Below are 12,305 nucleotides of genomic sequence, written 5' to 3'. Positions count from 1 at the left end.
CAATGTGTCCCGCCCACTGCTGAACGTCATGACGTTTTTTGTTGTTTTGAACGTCGCCCGGAAGTGGGGATTAAATGCCCTGAATGGAGGAGAGGGAGCAGAGCTGGAGCACAGGTAAACACCTCACCTGTTAACACCTGGGCAATAGGAGATGATAGAGACATTTACAAGATGTGCCTTATTTTAAAAGGAGGTGAAGGGATTATCAGTTAAATTAGATTAAATTATAATTAAGGAGAAAATGAGATTATGTGTTAAATCAGATTTCCATGTAAATAACAGAGCCACAAAGGACTTGCTGTGAACTAGTTTTATTTTTGATGGACATCTTAATGGGAAAAGCATTTTAAGCTTTTTTGCATTGACTAACACATCGTGGTAGCATTGTTAACTACTGCCAGCTGACTCGATACAAGCAGTAATCAGAGCTGAGATTTTCTTGTGATTCTGCTACTGGCTGCGTCAATGAGACGATCTACAGAAACGACTCTTATACGGCACCATTCACGACCTCAGGGCGTCCCAAAGTGCCTGACTGCCAATTAAATACTTGTGAGGTCGCTGCGGTGGCTAACAGCAGCCAATTTGCATACATCAACCTCCCACAAATAGCAATGGGTTAATGACCAGTTCACCAGGTTTTAGTGATGTTGGTTAAGGGATGATTGTTCGTCAGGGCACTGTGGAGAACTACCCTGCTCCTCTTCGAAACACTGTCAAGAGATCTGATGCGCTCCTGCGAAATCCACACAAATACTGACACACTTCTGGGAACCACTGCATATGCTGATCCATGCCCTGGGGCCCCTGCAAATGCTGAGTAATCCCTGGATATTCTGACACACTCCAGGGAGCCCCTTGTTAAACACCACTGTAAATACTGACATACTCCTGGAGAACCCCTGTAAGTATACATGGACTCCTGGGGGCCCCCGTAAACACTGATGCAGTCTCGCAGACATCCTGTAAATTCTGACACACTCCTAGGGACCCCCTGTAATTATTGACTACTGGGGACCCCCTGTAAATACTGATGAACGCCCAGGGACATCCTGTAAACATTGACGCATGCCCAGGGACCACCTGTAGATACTGATGCACTCCCAGGGACGCCCCCAATAAATACTGATGCACTCGCGGGGATGCCCTGTAAATATTGATGCACTCCCGGGGGCATCCTGTAAATACTGACATACTCCTGGAGACCTCTGGTAAATACTGATGAAGTCTCAGGGTCCCCCTGTAAGTAATGACGCACTCCCAAGGACCCCATGTAAATACAGACACACTCCCATGGACCCCCTTTAAATGCTGACACACTATCCGGGAACACTCTGTAAATACTAACACACTCCCAGGGATACCCTGTAGATATTGATGCACTCCTGAGGGCATCCTGTAAATACTGACACACTTCTGAAGACCGCCTGTAAACACTGATGCACTTCCGGGGACCTCCTGTAAATACTGATGCATTCTCCGGGACCCCCTGTAAGTACTACCACACTCCCAGGGACTCCCTATAAATATTGACACACTACCTGGGCACACCCTGTAAATACTGATACACTCCCAGGGACCCCCTGTAAATACTGGTGCACTCACAGAGACCCTTGTAAATACTGACACACTCCTGGGGACCCCCTGTAAGTACTGCCGCACTCCCAGGGACTGCCTGTAATTACAGACACACTTCACGGGGATCCCTTGTAAATACAGACACACTCCCGGGGACCCCCTGTAAATACAGACACACTCCCCGGGGACCCCCTGTAAGTACAGACACACTCCTGGGGACCCCCTGTAAATACAGACACATTCCTGGGGACCCCTGTAACTACAGACACACTCCCCGGGGACCCCCTGTAAATACAGACACACTCCCCATGACCCCCTGTAAATACTGACACACTCCCAGGGGACCCCTTTATATACTGACACACTCCCCATGACCCCCTGTAAATACTGACACACTCCCCGGGGACCCCCTGTAAATTCAGACACGCTCCCCGGGGACCCCCTGTAAATTCAGACACACTCCCCGGGGACCCCCTGTAAATTCAGACACACTCCCTGGGGACCCCCTGTAAATTCAGACACACTCCCTGGGGGCCCCCTGTAAATTCAGACACACTCCCCGGGGACCCCCTGTAAATACAGACACATTCCAGGGGACCCCTGTAAAGATAGACACGCTCCCGGGGAATGCCCCCACTATCCCATCCTAACCTCCAAGACAGCCAGGTTGCCTTAAGAAAAACAACAGAATTACTGACAAAGCTATTTTTTGATCAATCTGCTATGACGAGAAAAATGTGTGTCAACAATACAGAAAAATGATAACCGAGGGTTTCGGCCTAGTGGAGGACCTGGCTTCAGTTTGCAGGCTTCAGGATTCCCAGTTGGAAATGTGTTGGTGAAATGCTCGTTCCTAACAATGACAGACTTCAACGATTTTAGATCAGAGACGCCTTGTCCTTTTTACTCCCATTGCTCAGCTCTATGGTGTGAAACAGTAATGGGTGTCGGAGAATGGGCAGAGTGTTGTGAAGTCGTGTATCTTGGGATCATCCAGGCTTGACCGAGTTGCTGATTTAAGTTTTAAAAGTGTTTGCACTTAAAAAAAAAATTAGAGGAGATGTAATAGGGAATGTGACCTTTCGGTCAGGCCAGGAAGTTGATTGCTAGCCTATGGGACAGTCCATGATAAGCTAAGGAATGTGACCTTTGGGACACATGGAATAAGGTGATGAGTTATACCGTGATAAAACTGATTGCCTGACCTCAGGGTGGGCTAAGATATGCAGATCACTAGGCACTGTAGTAAACCATCAGAACAGATAAGGCAAAGTTCATGATTCACTAAACTGTGGGCATCGTTTGTGTTAAAGGTCAGGACTTTCCGTGATTATTTTGTAAATTCACCTGTAATTACGGACATACCGAACTAGATGTACAAGATAAGAGCATTGTGAGTTAATGATGTGTTATCACAAAGATGGTATAAATGACCGATGGAAACTGTGTATCTTTGAATTGCCTCTTAGAGCATTCTGAGGGAGCATTCCCTTGTATTGAATAAACTGCTGCTTGCTTTACCTACAGCTGACTCTGCGTCGAGTGTCTCTAGATACTCCACAACAGTTGGTTAGAGAGTGGAGAAGGCTATTGATGATGGAGAAGCAGGCGGTTGTGAGGAAGCCCATAGTCCCTGTGCTGTGTGGGGCGGGCCGGGGGGGGACAAACTGAGTTAATGGAACCAGAGTCAGAGGACAAATCAACACAGCAAGAGGAGGTTAGATAGTAATAAAAACAAAAAAACTGCGGATGCTGGAAATCCAAAACAAGAACAGAATTACCTGGAAAAACTCAGCAGGTCTGGCAGCATCGGCGGAGAAGAAAAGAGTTGACGTTTCGAGTCCTCATGACCCTTCGACAGAACTCTAGTTCTGTCGAAGGGTCATGAGGACTCGAAACGTCAACTCTTTTCTTCTCCGCCGATGCTGCCAGACCTGCTGAGTTTTTCCAGGTAATTCTGTTCTTGTTGTGGAGGTTAGATAGTTCTGGACATAGCTGAGGTGGTAGGTGAGGTATGAGGGAACTGGTTTAGAAGTGCATAGTGCCTCAGCCTGTACACCAAAATGATTGAAAGCAGGGTGCCAGAGATGCAGGATGTCACAAGGCGATCACAGGGGAATAAGACTGGTTTAGTGGCTGAGGAAAGAACTTTAAAGACAGTGAATCATTTGCGAGATGGCAGCTGTACCTATAAGCTTAGAAAGTACTGAGGTCAGGGAAGTACAGTGGGAGTTAGATACGAGGGACCAGCTTAGGTGTCAGCTTTGGCTCAGTGGGTAGGACTCTCGCCTCTGAAGCAGAAGGTTGTGGGTTTAAGTCCCACACCAGAGACTTGAGCAAATAATCTAGGCTGATACCTGCTGTGCAATACTGAGGGAGTGCTGCACTGCCAGCAATGCTGTCTTTCAGATGAGACATTAAAGTGAGGCCACGTTTGCTCTCTCAGGTGAATGTAAACGATCCCAATGCACTGTTTAAAGAAGAGCAGGGAGCTCTCCCCAGTGTATTGGCCAATAGTTATCCCTCAATCCACATCACGAAAACAGAGACTCTGGTCCTGACCACATTGCTGTTTGTGAGAGCTTGCTGTGCGCAAATTGGCTACAACATTTCCTACGTTACAACAGTGACAACACTTCAAAGCGCGTAACGCACTGGAACCTCCTGAGGTTGTGATAGGCGCTTGATAAATGCCAGTCTTTCCTTCTTAACGACAGAGTGAGCATGAACCCAGGTACTGAAGAAACAGAAAGGTATACTGGGAGTGAGAGACAGGACAGGACTGGGTGTGAGAAGGACTTGGGTAAATTCAGATACGCACACATTCTGGATATGAGTAGCAATACCATTAAGACCAGAGACCTTATTGAAGTCTAGGGAGTGTATAGACCAACAGATATGGTGGCAATAAAGCTAACCTAAGCAGATTATTTACCCGAATCATCCAGATTAATTATGGAAGAGAAGTGGATGGAACATAAGAAATAGGAGCAGGAGTAGACCACATGGCCCACCCAAGCCTGCTCCACCATTCAATAAGATCATAGCTGATCTTCAACTTCAACTCCATTTTCCTGCCTGCTCCCCATATCCCTTGATTTCTTGAGTGACTAAAAATCTGTCTGTCCCAGCCTTAAATGTATTCAACAATGGAGCATTCACAACCCTCTGGGGTAGAGAATTCCAACGATCCACAACCCTTTGAGTGAAGAAATTTCTCCTCATCTCAGTCCTAAATGATCGGCCCCATATCCCGAGATTATGCCCCCGTGTTCTAGATTCCCCAGCCAGGGGGAAACAACCTCTCAGTGCCTACCCTGTCAAGCCCCTTCAGTGAGGTCACCTCTCATTCTTCTAAACTCCAGAGAATAGAGGCTTTATTTACTCAGCCTCTCAACCTAGGACATCCCCCTCATCCCAGGGATCAATTTAATGAACCTTCGCTGTACTGCCTCCAATGCAAGTATGTCCTTAGTAAGTAGAATAACAGACTGGAATCTAATCAAGGGATTTGGGCGATTTCTGTATCGTATAATATATATGTGGGTGGATGGTGGTGAGATACAGGTTGAATTCTAATCAAGAGATTTGGGTGGTTTTTATATAAAATAACAGATACCCAGGAATAAGTTACAGGCTAGAATCCAATCGAGGGGTTTGGGTGGTTTATATATAGAATAACAGATACCTGGGGGTGAGTTACAGACTGGAATCTAATCGAGGGGTTCAGGGGGTTTGTATATAGAATAATAGATACCCAAGAGTGAGTTACAGACTAGAATCTCATTGAGGGGTTCGGGGTGGTTTATATCTAGAATAACAGATACCAGGGGTGAGTTACAGACTAGAATCTAATTGAGGGGTTCGGGGTGGTTTATATATAGAATAACAGATACCCGGGGGTGAGTTACAGACTGGAATCTAATCGAGGGGTTGGGGTGATTTATATATAGAATAATAGATGCACAGGTGTGAGTTACCAACTGGAACCTATTTGAGGGGTTTAGGGCGGTTTGTTTATATATAGAATAATAGACGCCCAGGAGTGAGTCACAAACTGGAATCTGATCAAGGGTTTTGGATGGTTTACATATAGAATAACAGATACCCGGGAGTGAGTTACAGACTGGAATCTAATCGAGGGGTTCGGGTGGTTTATGTATAGAATAACAGATACCCAGGAGTGAGTTACAGATTGGAATCTAATCGTGGGGTTTATATAGAAAATAATGAATACCCAGCATTGAATCTAATTAGGGAGGGGGATTGATAATACCAAAGGACATCTCCATTTCTCCTAAGGTTAGGGAATGGGTGAATGGAAGGTAGTAGTGGTTCCAGTTCCTCTCTGGCAGCCTTTGGCTGGGAGTGCACGTGTGGGGGCACATTGGGTAGGGGCGGTATTGGGGTCAACTGTGATGCCCCCCATAGAGGAATAGCATGCTGACGCACACTGTCAGGGCCCAGAGACAGAGTTGGCGTGTGGAAATGTTTGAACTCTGGATTCTATGGGAGAAAAGATGCTGTACAGATTTTAAAAAAAACAAGCTTGTTCTTCATCTTGGACATGTTGTTCATGCCTGGCTGCAGACTGCAAATCAGCAGTTCCTTTGCAATCCTCCAACTATTAATATACAGGAATCAAAGCTGACCTTGGTGTCAATACCATGTATCCAATATTCAACAACAACACCAGAAACTTGCCTTCATGTGGTGACTTTCATAACCTTGGAATGTTCCAAATTTCTAAACAGCCAACGAAGTACTTTGGAAGCCTAGTCACTGTCGTAATGTAGGAAACTCTGGAGCCAACTTGTGCACAGAAAGCTCCCACAAAGAGCAAAATGAAACAGGCAGCTAATCTGTTTTTGAGATGTTGATTGATTGAGGGACGAATATTGACCAGGACCCCGGGGATAACTCCCCTTCTCTCCTTCAAAATAGTGCCATGGGATCTTTTACGTCCACTTGAGAGGTCTGATCATAAGAAATAGGAGCAAGAATTGGCCACTTGGCCCATTTTGCCTGCTCCGCCATTCAGTATGCTCATGGCACATCTGATTGTGGCCTTAACTCCTCAAGAAGTAGGAGCAGTAGTAGACCATACCGCTCCCCATATCCCTTGATTCCATGAGAGACCAGAAATCTGCCTATCCCAGTCTTAAATGTATTCGAAGGGGCCTCGGTTTAACGTTTCACCAAGAGTCGGTACTTCTGACAGTGCAGCACTCCCTCAATACTGACCCTCCGACAGTGCAGGACACCCTCAGTATTCCACTGGGAGGGCCATTTTTTGCTCAGATCTCTGGGGTGGGAGTTGAATCCACCACCTTAGAATAAAAAATTGTCCTTCTAGATGGCAGCAGTCTTGGGTTTGATTGGAAGGTGCTGTCTAAGGAACCTTGGTGAATTCCTGCAGTGCATCTTGTAAATAGTACACGCTCCTGCCATGGTGTACTGGTGCTGGAGGGAGTGAATGTTTGTGAATGGGGTGCCAATCAAGCGGGCTCTTTTTTCCCGGATAATGTCGAACTTCTTGAGCGTTGTTGGAGTTGCACTAATCCAAGCAAGTGGGGAGTATCCCATCACACTCCTGACTTGTGCCTTGCAGATGGTGGACAGGCTTTGGGGAGTCAGGAGGTGAGTTACTTGGCAAAAACAGAATTACCTGGAAAAACTCAGCAGGTCTGGCAGCATCGGCGGAGAAGAAAAGAGTTGACGTTTCGAGTCCTCATGACCCTTCGACAGAACTTGCGCTCGAGACTCGAAACGTCAACTCTTTTCTTCTCCGCCGATGCTGCCAGACCTGCTGAGTTTTTCCAGGTAATTCTGTTTTTGTTTTGGATTTCCAGCATCCGCAGTTTTTTTGTTCTTATATATATATATAGGTGAGTTACTTGGCGCAGGATTCCCAGCCTCTGACCTGTTCTTGTAGCCACGGTATTTATATGGCTTGTCCAGTTCAGCTTCTGGTCAATGGTGTCTTGGCCAATACTTATCCTTCAACTGGTATCAATTAGGGGAAGATGGTGGTGTAGTGGTATTGTCACTGGACTAGTAATCCAGAGGACCAGGTTAATGCTCTGGGGACATGGGTTCAAATCCCATCACAGCAGTTGGGGAAATTTAAATTCCGTTAATAAATGTGGAATATAAAGCTAGCCTCAATATTGGTGTCGATTGTGATAAAAATCCATCTGGTTCACTGCTTTCCTTTAGAGAAGGAAATCTGCTGTCCTTACCTGGTCTGGCCCATATGTGACTCCAGACCCCACAGCAATGAGCGAGCAAGCTGTTCAGTTCAAGGGCAATTAGGGCTGGGCAACATATGCTAGCCTTGCCAGCAACACCCACATCCTGTGAATGAATAAAGGAGTATAAGAAATAGGCTGTTATTGTATTGCTGTTTGGGGGATCTTGCTGTGCACTTGGAACAGTAACTGCACTTCAGAAAGTGCTTCAAAGAGCTTTGGGGCATCCTGAAATCATGAAAGGTGCTACATAAATGTAAGTCTTTCTGTATTATAAAAAAAATGTCTAATTTTTCCAATTGTAAGGTTGGGGTGGGTGGGTGGAGGCTATCGCCTTAAAATCAGAGCCGAGATATTTGGGAGGGACATTAGGAAATGCCTGTGTGTAACTCCCTCTCACACAAAGCAACTTAATAACATTCAAATTTGAGATGGAAGGATCTTTGCTAGGCAAGGGTTTAAGAGAATATAGGGCCAATTGAGGCAGGTAAATTGAGTTAAGTTACAAACGAGATCAGCCATGATCTAATTAAAAGCATTGGAGACACCGGGAGAAACTTTTTCACACAGCGTGTGGTTAGGATCTGGAATGCACAGCCTGAGAGTGTAGTGGAGGTAGGTTCAATCGAGGCACCGAAGAGGGAATCGGGTTAATATCTGAAAAGGAAGAATGTGCAGGGCTGTGGGGAGAAGGCAGGGAAATGGCAGTGGGTGTATTGTTCCTTTGGAGAGCCGACGTAGACACGATAGGCCGAATGGCTTCTTTCTGCGCTGTAACCATTCTGCGATTCTGTGAACGACAGAACAGGCTCGAGGGACGGAATGGCCTCCTTCTGTGCTGTAACCATGCTGCGATTCTGAGAACGACAGAACAGGCTCGAGGGACGGAATGGCCTCCTTCTGTGCTGAAACCATGCTGCGATTCTGTGAACGACAGGACAGGCTCGAGGGGCCGAATGGCCACTTCCTGTGCTATTCTGTGAATGACAGACCAGCTTTGAGGGGCCGAATGGCCTCCTGCAGTTCCTGTATTCCTTGCATTGTGTTGACACCGCCTTCTCTGTGTGGGAGAAGGTTAGCAGGCAGGAATGTGTTAACACTCTCAGCACGAGTGTTCCTCACTCCACACTCCGTGGCTATGTTGAGTTTTTTATTCTTCCTAACAAGCCCTGGCAGATCAGAGTAACTCTGCCATCCATATATAGACATGCCGTGAATTCTGCCTCATGATAGGCTCTTGGTGTCTCGCAAATGTCTGTCAACAAATGGCCTCCCTCCCCTTTGCTTTGCAGATTTTGTTTAAGTGAAAAGGTACTACAGTATTCCAGCTTTCCAAATGCTGAGCGTCCCCGGCCGCTTTCACCTTGAACAGGGGGTGGAGGGGGAAGGATTTATGGTCGGGAAGATGTTACAGGATGCAGCGTGCCGCAGAATCTGAATCATTTCTCTCTCGCCTTCTCTTGCTGGTCTGTGTGTTTGTGTGAGTGTGTGTGGTGTGTGGTGTGTGTGTGTGTGTGTTTAAGACCTTCCCACTTGTGGCCTGCAGCAGATGGCAAAGCAGGGGACTAGATTAGCAGCAACCCTGGACAGGAGTCACCACACTCTGCTACCTACTTCTTTGTGATGAAGGTAAGAAGGGAGACCCGGGAGGGGTTGGGGGCGGGGGGAGGTGGGGGGTGCAGTGGAGGGGTCCGGTTGCTTGAAAGGACTTGCCAGTTAGCATCAGGAAGGCAACAGCTTTTGGTATGTCCCTAATTTAAGATTCTGTTGCCACGAGCTACCAGAGCTCGCTCCTGAAGCTATGTGCGTGGGACGCTTAACTCCAGTCCCTCTCCAGACCTGTCGTGTGTCTCCCTCTTATTTTTGTGAGGAGCGAGATCCCCCCCTGAGGTGGATTGAAAAAGAAAATGCCACTTATTTCCAACGTGTCTCATTCCTTGGCTTCTGTGCAGTTTGTCTGACTTTCTATCCTCCCAACAACCCCCTCCACCCCTCCCCCCCTCAAACGCCCCTCACCAATCCCCCTCCCTGCAAACCGTACCCCCCTCCCCCCCCACCCCCAATCCAATCCCCCAACCCCAGAGTTGGCATCTCTCCCTCTGGCCTCAGTAACTCAGGTCTACTTTTTTTATTCTTTAATGGGCTGTGAGTGCCGCCGGCTAGGCCAGCATTGTTTTTTTGCCCATTCCCTAATTGCCCTCGTTCAGGGGGCATTTAAGAATCAACCACATTGCTGTGGGGGGTCTGGAGTCACGTGTAGGCCAGACCAGGTAAGCGCGGCAGATTTCCCTCCCTAAAGGGGCATTTAGTGGACCAGGCGGGTTTCTTTTTTAACAAAAATTGGCGATGGTTTCACGGCCTTTGGCAGACGTCTAATTCCAGATTACTAATGGATTGAAGTTTCACCCTCTGCTGTGGTGGGATTCGAACCTGGTTCCGCAGAGCCTTACCTTGGATCTCTGGGATACTAGCCCAGTGACAATACCGCTATGTCACCACCTCCAGTCAGTGTGCACCAGCCTGTGGACCTGTTTGTGAGGCAGCGCAAGGAATCTGAACTCCCCCCCGCCCCCCCCCCCCCCATCTCCTCTCACGTTTCCCCTTAATTCTGAGGGACTCCAAAGAGCAGAGAGACTGCAGTCAGACTTCCTCGAGGTAAAGGGGTTAACATAAGTACCCCACTCGCCCACCACGAGGTGAACAATCTCCAAATTGGAAGGTAAAGCCCACGCGGGTAGTCAGATTGTAATGCAACATGCTTCACCTCACTGTTATTTTATCCACTTGCATTGAGGAGGCAAAATGAGAGGCTTCATCTGCCCAGTGCAGCTGAAGGGGTAAGTCTAGGGAGTTGCGGGAGTTGCGGGGGTTGGGGGGGGTGGGGGCCAAGCTTGAGTTTCTTGGGGTGGTAAGAGGAAAGTTGTGGGGGACTGGGAGAGTCGTCATCACACAGCACTAAGGGCCTGGGAACGCATAGCTAGATGCAGTTCAGGCATGGTGGGTAGGCTAAAAGTGGCATAACATGGAATTACAGTCATCGATCTACACAGGACTGTGGCTAGAGTGTGTGTTGGAGGTTGTGGCTGTGCTGGAGGCTGAGCTTTCGAGATCGCCCCTTCATCCTGGGTTGTCCGCAGATCAATCTAAGCGACTAATGTCAAATGTTGTGGGGGGGGTGGGGGGGGGGGGGGGGGGGGGGGGGGGGGGGGGGGGGGGGGGGGGTCGGGGGGGGGGGGGGGGGGGGGGGGGGGGGGGGGGGGGGGGGGGTGGGGGGGGAGGGGGTGGGGGAAGACTCTCTTTCTAACCTTGTAGAGCACCCCCCAACAGACTTTAAACATTGACCCCTCCCAACCCACTGTGACTCTGTTGCGCTCTGATTTGCAGTCGGCCTTGTTTACGTTGCTGGAGAAGTTGCAGTTTGCAACGGAAGATTAGCAGGGTCCCACCGCTCCCTCTCCCCCGCCCCCCCCCCCCCCCCCCCACCTCAACCTGGTCTCCCCCGCCCCCACCCCCATCTCCCCACCCACTACCCCCTTACCACCACCACCACCCCACCCCCGGATGGCCTGTTGTGGTATTGAGCTCAGTACAATACCAGGCCTGTGCTGAGTCAGTGGTGGTGTTCACGACCCTCCCTGCCAGTGTTCCAGCTCCTGAAAAGGAAAGAAAGATTTATATGGCACCTTTCACAACCACCGGATGCCTCGAAGCGCTCTGCAGCCATTGAGGTCCACCTTGAAGTGTAGTCACTGTTGTAATGCAGGAAATGTGGCAGCCAATGTGTGCACAGCAAGCTCCCAGAAACAGCAATGTGGTAATGACCAGGTAATCTGTCTTTTTGTGATGTTGATGGGGGGGCGTTAAATATTGGCCAGGACACCGGGGAGAACTCCCCTGCTCTTCATCGAAATGGTGCCATGGGATCTTTTACATCCACCTGAGAGGGCAGATGGGGATGTATTTCATCTGAAAGACTGCACCCCTGACAGTGTAGCACTCCCTCAGTGCTGCATTGGAATGTCAGTGGAGACTTTTGGGCTCAAGTCCTGGAGTGGGTCTTGAACCCGGAACTTTGTGACTCAGAAGCGAGTGTGCTACCCACTGAGTCACCACTATACACCCAGACCGCCATCCCCTTGACCCCTCTACCTTGGAAGGTCAAGGGGAATTGGGCAACAGTTGTGATGCCTCCCATAATCAAACAGCCTGGTACTTGGCATCTAGACCTGCATGTGGAGCATGCTCACTCAGGTTAGGTATCACCCAGCACCTGTGGAACCCGAACCTCGGGCTGAATCAGTGCTTTAGCAAGATGAGAGGATTGAATAAACAAGGTACAGGAAGGGTGGGAGTGGGTGTTGCTGCAACTATTGTGCACATTGTTTCCCGGGATTATCCCCAGTGTATCCAAAAACACTCGAGAGCTGAGGTTTGCTTCGGGACACAGCCAGAGAGTTCTGGAAAATCTGCTGTGCT

At 48.5% G+C, this 12,305-nt stretch overlaps 1 protein-coding gene across 3 annotated transcripts in view; it reads left to right on the top strand.

Annotated features, from left to right (window-relative positions):
* The window catches only part of LOC121272598 (glutaminyl-peptide cyclotransferase-like), a 58,305-nt gene continuing 46,000 nt past the window's right edge, over window positions 1–12,305 (top strand). Inside the window, exons 1-2 of one of the 3 annotated variants that reach the window (XM_041179251.1) lie at window positions 85–114; window positions 9,122–9,458. The gene's annotated coding sequence lies outside the window, so the exon portion shown is untranslated. Of the gene's footprint in view, window positions 115–9,057; window positions 9,459–12,305 lie in introns of those variants that run through there. The other 2 variants (XM_041179252.1, XM_041179250.1) reach the window with 2 other exon arrangements.

Source organism: Carcharodon carcharias, chromosome 34 (genome assembly GCF_017639515.1).
Source record: "Carcharodon carcharias isolate sCarCar2 chromosome 34, sCarCar2.pri, whole genome shotgun sequence".
Classification (NCBI taxonomy): Eukaryota; Metazoa; Chordata; class Chondrichthyes; order Lamniformes; family Lamnidae; genus Carcharodon; species Carcharodon carcharias.
Note: the sequence above shows the minus strand (reverse complement) of the source record. Positions and strands in the feature narration are given on the sequence as shown.